Consider the following 13,066-nt stretch of genomic DNA (forward strand, 5'->3'; position numbering starts at 1 on the left):
TTGTAACACACATTATAATGCTTGCTTAGCTGCTAGCATGCAACACCCTTATTAAGGGGGGGTGAAACACTCAGTTTCAGTCAATCTCATGTCAATCTTGAGTACCTATAGAGTAGTATTGCATCCTTCATATCTCCGAAAAGTCTTTAGTTTTATTATAATTGTAAAAGAAATATGGGCTGTACCGTGTCTTTCAGGAAAAAAACGAGCGCCTGGAGGCGTATCGTGTGGGCGGAGCTAAAGAATGACGAATGCGCAAATGCGCCCTTTTTCATATAGGCCGCGTTTTTCCAGTGTTGAACACCACAACATCATCATTGTCTATGTTGTATTCTTGTAGACACTTGACAACAGCCATAGACACAGTGGAATGGTTACAATCCTCAAGGAACACTGTGTCTGCAAGGTCTGCCAATATTCTTCCAGAATCATCCTTCTCCATCGGTGCAATTAGAATGTTTAGTACACATCTGCCCTCTATGTCTGGAGTTTCAGGTTTTTTAGCTAAATGTGTCTTGAGTTGTTCCTTTTCGTTCAGGTACACTGCCCCAGATAATGTTCCTGAAGCTGGTGAAATCCAGTTATAGCTCCACCATTAACAACTTTTTCTCTGAGGAATTTTCTTAAGCCTGGATGGTCACTTTTGGAGAATGGAATATTTACTGCAGTGCAGGTGGCAACCCAATCTTCACAGATCTAAGAGCAAAAGAGAGGAAAAATACATAATAAAAAAATCCCCATACTCCACAGTACAGAAAACCTCCCAAAAATAAAAATATAAACTATAATTGATTTGTATTTCACTTTTGTATCTCCGTGTCCTATGCCTCAGAGGGCAGGCAATAAATAAAAGCCGCAATAGGGCATGCAATAAATGTAGGGCTGTCCTCGACTAAGGATTTAGACAATCGAATCTCTCTATGGTCGACTGATAGTCGAATCATCCATGTGTGTGTGAATGGGTTGGGAAGGGCACGACACTTGTAAGCAGAAAGATAAAACTATTTTTATTTTCCTTTACACACTGCACACAGCAACAACTTTTAATAAAGCGACCAAAACTGCCTGTCAACTGACAGACGAACTTACAATGGCTTTCTTATTTAGGTTTAAATAGCCTAAGAGGTAATGTGGTGGATAAACATTCATAAACCGTTTTCTCATAATATGTTAAAGCTTTTGTTTATTGACATCTTATTATTTCTTAAAAAAAAGCTAAAACCACTTTTATAATTGACATTTATATTACACGTTTACACAACATTTATATTCATTTATATTTAATACATAATTAGTTTATTAGATTTTTCTTCTGATTGTAAAAAAATAAATATATACACGAAAATAGCATTTAAGTGTCATTAAGTTGTCTCTGGACATACAAATTATGTATCTGAAGTTTGAGAAAAAAGCTGTATGACTAATTTGTAATGACTAATACTTTTTTTAATGTAGTAACGTTTTTAAAACGTTCCACTAACAATGTAAGAATACCGTTTTATAGCTAACGTTTTGAGAACGTTTCTCAATAGCAAATAACGTTGGCACAACGTTCTAATAAAGTTACTGCAACAACGTTTTTTGATAACTTTGAGAGAACTTTCAGAGAACGTTAGGCAATGCTCTGAGAACGTTCCCTGTTAGCTGGGTAGAGAGTTTTTTCAGAGAACTTTGAGTGCGTTTACATGCACGTTCTGAAGCCGATTGTGCCTAAAGCGGGTGAAGACGTACGCGAAGCTCAGCCACGCGCGCCTCAGGATCTCACACTGCCACCTGACGCGCACATTATATACACGCAAGCTCAATTTTGAATTGACTGACAGATGAGCTGCACGAAAGCGCTCTGTGGTGCAGCAGGATTTTAAATAACAAAACCAGAGTGACCGCGGACAGGCGCTGAATGCTGCCGCCGGTGTGTGTACACTCATTGAACGTGTTCTAATTTTAAAGGCGCAGTGCGAAGCTCAGCACCCTTAAAGGGGTTGCACACCGATGCTCAGCTCAGCTCAGCGCCGCGACACGTCTTTAAAATATTGAGCACCCCCATATTGCCAAAATGGTATGATCCTCGTTTCATAACACCCGCGAAGATTCGACCGTGAGATCGGTGGTCGAATCAGGCTCCGCATATCGATGCATTGAATCTTCGACTATTCGGGGTCACCCCTAAATAAATGTAGATAAATGTTTTAATTAATAAATGCTATTATTAGGTGCATATCAAAATGTGTGTGCAGAGTATATACCGCTCCCTGCATGACATGGAAGTGCCGACGTTATTAGCCCTTGCACGCACAAACACACACACACACACACAGTTCAGTGTCATGCTAACAGTAATGTTAACTTCGGCGATGATAGTCACTCGGTGATAAACTATTAAAATCACCAAGCAGAATAAAAGATTAATAAGTACCACAGACAAGAGTTAGTAACACACTGATCTCAGAGAAGAAATCAGACAACAAATCAGCATGACATTTTGGAGGTTGGTAAATCAAGATTACAGCCAGTGACAATTTGCCAGACATTTTCAGACCAAGATATTCAAATGCTGTAACGTCATGCAACTCTATCTTTGAAATCTTTATAGTCTCACGGCAAACTACAGCCAGCCCACCACCTCGACGATGAAGATGTGGCTGAGCGAAGTAGATGTACCTAGGAGGAGTTAAGAGATTCAGGTTGAGAAGGTCATTAGGCATCTGCCAGGTTTCAGTCAGAAGTAGCATGTCCAGGTTTGTGTCAGTGATTATGTCGTGCAACACAGAAGCTTTAGTAGTCAAAGAGCGAGTGTTCAGCAGTGAACATTGCAGGTCTGAAGATGAACCTCTGCCATATCAGAGGTCAGGATCACAACACAATGATTTCCAAAGTAGTCGATTTTCCAGCTTTTTTACTCCCAATGCATGGGTGTTGGTAGAGTGAATGACAAAATGACAGAGAGAGGGGAGACTCAGATGTCGTGGGGGATATAATAGAAATGGAGAGGGCTCGTAGCCGATCTGTGTGACAGGATCACGAAAACAGCCAGGTCAGTTATTTAGAAAACTTTTTTAAGCATGTTAGTAGTCTAGGAGTTGGAGTAAAATAGTCCAGTGAAATAATCCAAAAAGGTTGATGCAAAAAAACATATTCAAAAAAAGCAGACAAACAGGTACCAGCGTGAAGCAGCAGCACAGGTGCGCCTCGCGTTCTCACACCGGAAGTGATGACCGAGTGTGTGTGTGTTCATAGGAAGTATATTTGCTGCACAAATAAAGCTTGAGAATTGTTGGCAACAACGGGTGACTTGTGGTTTAACCATCCATTTTATGAAAGAGTGCATGTCTTCAAATACTGCCCTGAAGACCACACAGGGGAGCTAATTTCTCACAACCTGAAGGATACATAGAGTCTTGGAGCCTAATTGAAGAACAAATTTCCTGCATGAGAACAGACAGTGGTACAAATATGGTGATGGCCTTGAAGCTCAACAACTGCACTCACCATGCTTTGGCCACAGACTAAGGCTTCTAGCTATAGGTGAGTACTGCAAAATATCCCTAGCCAAAACAAACATAAAAAAACACCTACTTGACCTACAAGATAAGATAATACCCAACTTCAAATGTTTGTAGCTCTTAAACCCTATGGTCTATATTAATAATTCTGGTCTTATTTTAAACTAGACAGAGTAAAACAAGGTAAAATATACATGAAAGTGACAAATTATTTCTTTGAATGAGATTCATTTAGGGTAAAATGGATGAGAATTTGATGTTAAGGGCCTGAAAATACCATAAATATAAACCTGAATGTCTGATCAAGTTTTGATTCAAATTTGAGATGATACTCCCCAAAATGTAGTTTCTGTAAGCTTTTATTCAAGTCTAGGCGTCCTTTCCAAAAGGCCATTTGGAGACTCCAAATTGAACCCTGGTAACCAAATGAAACTACAAGTAAAAACTACACACTACATATATGTATATCAATTCAGAACTGCTCTGCCCATCAAACTACACAAGAAAAACATATTTCAGCTCAGAACTGCTCTGCCCATCAAACTACATAAGAAAAACATATTTCAGCACAACATTTAAATTTTTTTATATTAAATTATTTTTTTCAAAATAAAGATAATTTTATTAAATTATCTTTATTTTGAACAATAATATAATAGCGAAACAGTTTCACTGTATGAATAGAAATTCGAAAATTGATTTTTACAATATTGGGAGGGAGGGAGAGAGAGAGAGCAAATAAGCAGAACAAAACCAAGCAGAACAAACACAAAGTCCAAATAAACTAAATTTAAACTAAGGGTTTCAAGTCTATAAAATGTGTGTGCATATGATGGAACACAATAACAGGGAGAAACAGAATGAAAACTTATTGGTAAGTGTTACCAATAACAGTGATGGCTGCTCTATAGCTGCTCCCTTCATCTCCCTCCTCGGAACTACAAAATCCACCTAAACTTGGAAACATTTCTGGAACAACTATTTGAACTGAATGCTTTGAACATGGAAATAAGAACATTATAAACATGATTAATATTTCCCACCCTGCTTATGCCAGTCTTTGTAGCAGTCCCGTTTAGGCACATCACACGTTGCACACATGACCGGTGTCTTCTTGTGGCAGAGCCTGCAATTTCACCGTCCAGCTGTGCTGTCTTCTGTGATGTACTTTGGGTTGTGGTGATCAGCCTTTGAAGCCTGAGGAGCAGCTGTTCTTGAGTCGAAGCCTGCAAGTTCCAGAACAAGCGTTTCCCTGAATGCTCTCTGGGTCAGTGGTATTTCGTTCCTGGTGCAAAATGAAGGCATTGACAACTGCAATATCCACAAAGTGGTAAAAGAAGGTTCGGTACCACTTCCGTGTCTTGTGGAGCACATTGTAGTATCCAAAGTGGGCATCGGACAGGTCCACTCCACCCATGAACATGTTGTAGTCCAGTACAGCACCAGGAATAGGCACATGTACTTGAGACCACTGCTCATCATTGTCCTTCACCCTCCTTTGCACTGTGTTGCCTTCATATGCTTTGTGGAATGTGGAGGACATCAGCACTTCCCGGGTATCTTTCCATTCCACAAACAGCAGCTTATCCTCTCTGAACCATCGCATGGACCCTCGTGGAGCATTCCGTGGTAGTCTGTTGGTAATTGACTTTTGGAATCCGATCCTGTTCGAACGAATGGTGCCACATGCCCAAATCTTCTCATGGAGAAGGTCTCTGAAAAGCTTGGGACTGGTGAAAAAGTTGTCAACGTACAGCTTGTAACCAGTGCCCAACATCTTTTCATTTACAAGTGAATTGACATACTCATAGCTCAGCCCATTCGGAGATGTCATCCATTTACCCTCGTACACAAAGAACTCACAGGTGTAGCTAAGGAGTCTGCCAAGACAAACAGCTTGTAGCCCCATTTAGTTGGTTTGTTATTCATGTACTGCTTGAGTCCAGACCTTGCCTTAGATGCCACCATCCTCTCATCTATGGAAATGTTCTGATTGATGAAAAAATGTCCTGCAGGCATCACTAATGTCATCATAGAGAGGCTTGATCTTCCCCAAGCGGTCATAGGCTGCTGTTCCCTTCTTCTTTTTGTTTTCTACATCATTCTGAGAATCGCTGAGATGAAAAGCGTTTGTGATGGTAGTGAACTTCCTACAAGACATGATCTCTGCAGGAAGGGGAACAGTGTAGACTTAGGACCTCCTCCAATAATCAGTCAAGGCAGAGACCTTCATGATACCCATGTAAACAACAAGCGCCAGGTAAGATTTTAAATTTTCCACGGAGATGTTATTCCATGGCTTGCCCTACTGATTTCTGGCCCCATAAGCATTTGTGTGCTGAACGATGGTCTACAGCACAGACATTGAAAAGAACAGCTGAAACAACTGCAGGGGTGTTTTTCCCAAAAGCATTGTTGGCCAACTATGGTCGCAAGTTCCGTCGTTATCAGCATAGTAGATTTGGTGTTTCCCGAAATCATCGTTCCAACGAACGTTCGCAAACTGCATCGCAAACTTGTGTGGTTGGAACGACAGCTCTTGACCTGTGGTTAGAAGTATAGTTCTTTGTTAGTTTGTCATGTCGACGTCACTGATTTCGCAGCAGCTGGGATGCGTTCTATTCAGAGCTATCGACCCTATAGCATATTTCTTTCGAAGGTTTCACCATACACTTTAAGTAATTTGGATGTCTTAAAGTCGAGGTGCCTAGGTTTTACACAATTTGCTTTCTTCATTACAAATTATTTGAAACGATATAATAGCGTGACTTCGCAATTATTCTCCCTTCGAAGTGCCCTCCGAAAGGATTATTTATGCTGGTTGGGACGCAGTCTTGGTTTCATTTGTGCGAAGAAATGGTGAGTGTGCAAGTGAGTAGCTTTGTTAAATTCCCAAAGACAAATTGTCAAATAACAATATTTTACAAAAAGGGGTTTACCCTTAAATATTAAATTGTATCTGTACTGTAGCATTACACATTACGCAACACATGCAGTGCTTAGTACTAAGGAAATGTAGGCAGATTCAGATTTATTTTATTCTGACATTTAAACATTTAACAAATGATGACATAAATCAACATGAAGTCTGAAAAGGAATAGGCAGAAGCAAAAGCTTATTGCCTCTATCCTAAATTAGCCTATAGGCTAATTTACATATGTTAACAGGCTATTTAAAATATTACACACTCAAACCACAATATTGTTTGTCAATGAATGAAGATTTTTTTTATAAATAAGCAGTTTTGTGTAGTAGAATATAATATTCTCATGGTGTTATAAGAAACAAATACATATTTATTGTTTGCAAAAGTATTTAAGTCAAGTCTGCTGGGGGGAAACATAGGCAAATAAACAACATTATTTATTAACACAAGTTATGTCAGATTAAATTAAACAAACAATAGAAAACACAGTATCCAAACTGTAAAATACTATATTAGCCTACCATCCAAACATATTCTAAATTAAAAGTTCTCTGCCTTGATGTGGGTTCAAAGGATCATCGTCATCATCATCAGAAACAGCATCTTCCTCACCATCGGCTCCAACGGCATCAACTTCCTCCTCAGGAAGCTGGACATTTTCCCTGACTGCAATGTTGTGGAGAATTGCAGTAACCATAATAACAGAACAGCTTTTAATAGGGTTTAGCTTCAGGCCACCACTGGACTTGCTGATGCAGTGAAAACGTTGTTTCCACAGTCCTATAGTCCTCTCCACTATAGAGCGTGTCCTTCCATGGGCCTGATTAAACCTTTCCTCTGCAATTGTGGCTGAATGCTGCACAGGTGTCAAGAGGTAGGGGCGAAGAGGATATCCACTGTCTCCCAGAAGCCAGCTATCACCAAAGCCACCTTCTTCAGCCATCTGGCAAATTGCCTAATTTGCCCATGCAAAAGAGTCATGTGTGCTTCCAGGCCATTTTGCCAGAATGTCAAGTGAAAATTCCCTGGTGATCACACACTACCTGAACATTAATGGCTGGATAGCCCTTCCTGCAAATGTACAAGGACTCATTTACCTTAGAGCTTAATACTGGGATTAGGGTGCCATCAATGATGCCAATCACTCTGGGGATGTTGTCAAGCTCATAGAATTGTTGATTGGTCAGCTGTATTTCCTCGGGAGTTTTGGGGAAAACTAGGATGCTCTTCATCTGCTGTAAAAGCAAATGTGTTACTGTTGTCACAGTTTTGCTGACTGAAGTCTTGCTGAGTCCCAGGCCACCACCTCCATAAAACTTCCAACAGCAAAATAACGCAGTGTACCTAACAACTGCACCTCTGGACTTAAGGCATAGTTTCTTCTTGTTGCCCTCTGAAGGTGTGGTTTTACTATCAAGGAAATAATTCAAGGTTCTTGGTCCTTGGAAGACTGAATTTTCTTAAAATTGCATCATCAGATAGTGAGTCAAGAGGGGTCAAATTTGTCCTTATGTGGGCATTTATATAAACTGATTGACTTCTCAGTCGCCTCACACAGCTTCACCAGGGCCCCATTTGCCAGAAGTGAGGAATGATGGCCAACAATGTAGCCCCCAAAAAAGAGGGTTACATCTGTGGATCTGAAAAAAAAAGAAAAAAAGATTACATGGCTGTAAGCCACACAGGATTTGACTTTCCATACTGAGTAAATAACACAATTTTCACTTACTGTCAGTTGGTAGAAACATGGTTAAAGAGGGCTTGGAGTTCCAATTTAGCCCTCCTATAGGCTATAACCTCCTGATGATGTTGGCATATCTGCTCCTTCAGGGCCCTCAGTTCTTTCCTGAATCCCTGGAGTTCAGATAATGTCTTCTTCTCTGACTGAAGCAGCTTCTCACTGCAGCCACAACGTCCCCTGTTTCTCCTTTGGTGGGAGATTAATGGCTGGTTTTCTGGAATGCCAGAACGACGTTGCTCAGCACATGAGGAGGCCTCAGATTGAGGGAAGTCAGAAGAAGGAAGCAATAGCAAATGAATTCAAAGGCCTGGTTGACGCACATGCATTTATGCCTCCAGGGATCCCTTCCAAGGCCTCAGGTCCCAGGATGGCCAAAACTCTCTCTTCCTCTGCAGTCAGAGGAGGAACGGAGTTGATACCACCACCAGTCTTTTTTGCTTCCCTTCTACATGCTGCAGCCCTACTTTTTGTCACACTTGCGAAGTCCGTCCACTTTTTTCTAACTTCTTCTGGGGTTCGCTCATAACCATAGCCAGCAGCATTTATTTTTTGGGTGATTTCTGACCAGGATTTTTTTTTATCAGCAGTTGTTACACAATTTTTCAGCTTTGATAATAGCTGTATTTTTTTATTCTTCACCTCCTCCAAAAGAACTGTAACTTCATTTTTTGAAAATTGTGGTTTTCGCGTCATTTTCATATAGGTCATATGAACACATCGCTGAATGGCAAGGGGACTTAAAAAGGTAGGCTAATGATCTTAAGCAAAATATGCAACAGGTGTACACAATAGTATAACAATCACAGTGATCATTGATCAACAGTAAAACCCATCATTTATTTTCATTTTAATTGTGCTGATCTATCAATATTCAATACGAAATTAATAAATATGAAATTGTGAAGTTAATAGTTATAGATTTTAGGGATCAGAGAAGACAACATTGTGTTTATATATGTGTATATTTTATTGTGCAAAGAATGAATGTTGAGTTGTTAACGTAATTACTCCACATCGTCACTAAGAAAGCGCAGTCGAAAAGAGAAAATAACCAAATTTACAGCAGGTGGCGATATGTGCTCATAGCACCAGTCCACCATTAGATCGAAGAAGAAGAAGAACGTCATAGACAGCTCCAACCAATGTGGTTCAAACCATGGTTTTGCGACACAGGTACCATGGTTTTGGGAAACAGTAGTGACTAGCTAGTTGATTTGTTTAAAGATGCGTCATACTATGGTAGTTAAACCAGCGAGTTGCATCGTTGTACGGGAAATGCACCCCAGAGCGGTGTACGATGCAGGTGTCACCAACTGTGGCCCAGGTGTACGTGCTGGCCTAAACATTGGCTGTGGAGGTCCAATATCTTCATCATCCACATGTGCCATCTTTCCTGTGAATTGCTAAGGGACACAGCAGGCACTGACTGGCTCCCCCTCCCTCTACCTTTACCTCTACCACTTTTAGCTGAACTAGATGGAGATGGAGATGACGATGACTGCCGTGTTCTCTTCTGTCACTCAGGACTGGACTCTGGATTCCATTCCTCATCGGTGTCTGTTGAAGACCTTTTTTACAGCACAGAAAAAAACACAAAAAAGAAAAATAGGATTTCAATCAGAGAGACATACAACTGCAATTCCTTCAAATTATAATTATAAATGCATGTTTACCATATAAACCTTATGCTTATAATTCTGATAATTGTAAACGCTAATTATTAATAGTAAGAATTATACTTTTTTTCTCCACAGATCTTCACCTGACTTCTTGTAATTCTTTCCTTACATCATTGTTATAGGGGTGTTCGATTCCAGGTTTTTTGGAGTCGACTCCGATTCCCGACTCCCACTATGGGAGTCTATGGAATCGACTCCTCGACTCCATTTACTTCACATCAAAACAGGTTAATAAATCAGAAAAAAATAGCTGTTGTTACATATTTAAATTATTTCCTGCTGACACAAAGTCCTAAAATCCTCTTATTAAAACCGCACACTTTTAGCGTGGCCGTCCAAATTAGTCCAATTTAGCGATGACTTTAGTGGCTGTCATGTTTCTGTATTGCCAAAAATTTTATATAGGAAAAGTCACGAAAAAAAATGTGATTGTCGAGTGATGGCGCTAAACGCACATGATCATTGTCTTAAAAGGTGAGTTAAATATACTAGCCTATACATAAAAAAATGCACACTATTAATGCGTTTCTTCTTGATGTCAGAATTTTTATGATTTATGTTTAGTTTATTGACGTTAACTATGGGAAACCAAATCTATATTTATTGCAATAATATATACAATCAATTAAACTAAAGCTAGCATGGAGGAAGCCTATAATTACAAACTAAAGTCGCTGTGATTGTTTTCTATTTCTAAAGTAAGCACTCAAATAAATGTGTGTGACAAAGTTTCTGTGGCAGATCTCTGACGCGGTGTATTACGGCACTCTATTACCTTGCGGGCCGCCGCTCGCTTCATTTCATTCACTCCTTGCTTCTAGTGCACGCAACTGCCATGTACTTTAGATGAGAGATTCAGTAAACAATCAGTAAACGAGCAATTTCGGACACTGCAACGGAGTCGACACCAAGAGTCGATTCCTGTACTGGAGTCGACCCCGACTCTGGGGCTATTCAGAGTCGAGGAATCGACTCTTTTGGAGTCGACTCCCCATCACTACATTGTTATATTAATTCACACACACACACACACACACACACACACACACACACACACACACACACACACACACAGGTTTGGAACAACTTGAAGGTGAGTAAATGATGACAGATTTTAAATTTTTGGGTGAACTAACCCCTTAAGATAAATATATCGACCAACATTGATTCAAGGCCGATCTGGGGCCCGTTCTTAATACATCCGAGATTAATTGACAGATCCCAGATCTGTCAATCCTGATAACTAATCTCTGGCTAATTTGGTTCTTCAACGAATTTGCGTATTGGATTAAAATATCTGGATTAATTTATTTAAGGTCACTGCGCGTGCAGCGTTGCACTTGAAATGCAGCGATTGGCTGGCGTCAAGATGTCAACGTAATGACATCATAATTTAAAAAAGCCACCCGGCAAAAAAACTGTGATTTTCTTGTGAAAAAAAAAAAAAAAAAACTTTCTGGACCTTTATAAGGAAACCACCAAACCAAAATAAAAGTTAAAGTTAAATCTGCACTATTTTGATGAACATGATTCCCAATTATGTATAGGCTATTCATGATTTTATAGAATTTGTACACCCTTTAGATTTTTATTTCAACGTTGTAATTACATTTTTAATTAAATTTGAAGCAGATTTGTTACGTGACTAGATTTGTTACATTATGTGATTAAGTTGCTTAACAGTCAAGATCAAATTATCTGCATCTCTTGCGCTGCTTAAAGCCACTCCCATAATATCCGTCATAACTCAAATTAATGCACAAAGAAGATAAATGCACAATGTGTGTCAACCTCCAATTCAACTATAAAGTAATTTTACGAATTATACAAATAAATCTCTCAATCAAGTGACTGTGTCTATAGTGTCCTGAATAGGTTTAAGCTAATGGACCTGTTGCTATGACAGCAAGTCCAGGATAAGCGCTGAAGAACCAAACAATCCGAGATCAACAATCAAATCCAGCTAACTGAGTTAAGCCCCTTTCACACTGCGATTCCGGCAAATACACGGATAATAATACACTAGATTTGGCCCATTCACACTGCCAGCGAAATACCGTAATATGTGCGCTTTCACACACAACCCGTAACGGTCCCGGGTCGAGTTGACACGTGACATCCTGATGTGACGTATAATGGCGAGCGATCTCAGCTTCAGCGCGGATAGTAAGGAGCTCCGTGGTCTCGACTTGTGTCCAGTTTGCGCACATTTCTGCTTGTTTAATTTTAGTTTCTTTTGTATACGAACACTCTCTGCATTTAAAACACAGACTAGCTCTCCTGGCACTGCAGGGTTGTATTATTGAAAAAACAAGCTCTAGCAGTCGCACGATAACTACGTACACATTGCGGCATTAGTTTCGGCTTTTGTTTACACAGCGCTCGTCCCGGGTCGAATCCCGCAATGTTACTAGGTCCCCAACCCGGGTCAAATTCGGTAATCAATGCCGGGACGTGGTTGCTTTCACACAGAAGGCGAACCGGCAATGTTCCGGGAATATTGCGGGTCCGACGTGCAGTGTGAAAGGGGCTTTAGCGTCGTACAAAGAACGGGCCCCTGATCTAAACGACAAGAGATGGAAGATGAGTACTGTCTTTATTATGTTAATGATTAAATTGCTAATGCTTCAGCATTTCATTTAACCCTTTCCTCTCTGGTGTGTTTATTGCAAAACCGAGTTCAAAACATGAATCTTGAGTGTTTTAGCTTTCAAATAATACATAGTTTGTGATGGTTCATTGAATATATTTTTATAAACAAAAGTTATTTATAGTAAGCACACGAAAAAACCAAAACGTCAACCCCCTAGGTTACAACCTCTAGTGTCAGTCGCTAGAGCGTCTCTTGAGGACAGAGGAGAGGTTTACCTGCACAGTGACTACCGTTACACTAACCCCCTTAAACCTTACTCCCATCCGGGTCACAGCTAGCCTAGAAATCTAGACGCACCCTAGCAGCAGCAAATTTAATTTGCCCGCAAGTGTGGTCTAGCAACTCTCAATTCCTATCTGAGCTGTATTCCTCAGAATCTGGACGGCCCAATCACATCGTGTAGGTAGGCTATAGAGTCGGCGGGCGGGGCCATAATGACGACGGCCGAGTTGCGTTTGCGTGCAACACAGTAACACAGTCTTCTAGTAAACACAGAAACTGGCGAACGGCGGCGGTCTTTCGAATCAGCTCTGCCCGCGCCTCCGGAAGACTTGGAGTTAAGC

This window comes from Pseudorasbora parva, chromosome 9 (assembly GCF_024679245.1).
Source record: "Pseudorasbora parva isolate DD20220531a chromosome 9, ASM2467924v1, whole genome shotgun sequence".
NCBI classification, from domain to species: domain Eukaryota; kingdom Metazoa; phylum Chordata; class Actinopteri; order Cypriniformes; family Gobionidae; genus Pseudorasbora; species Pseudorasbora parva.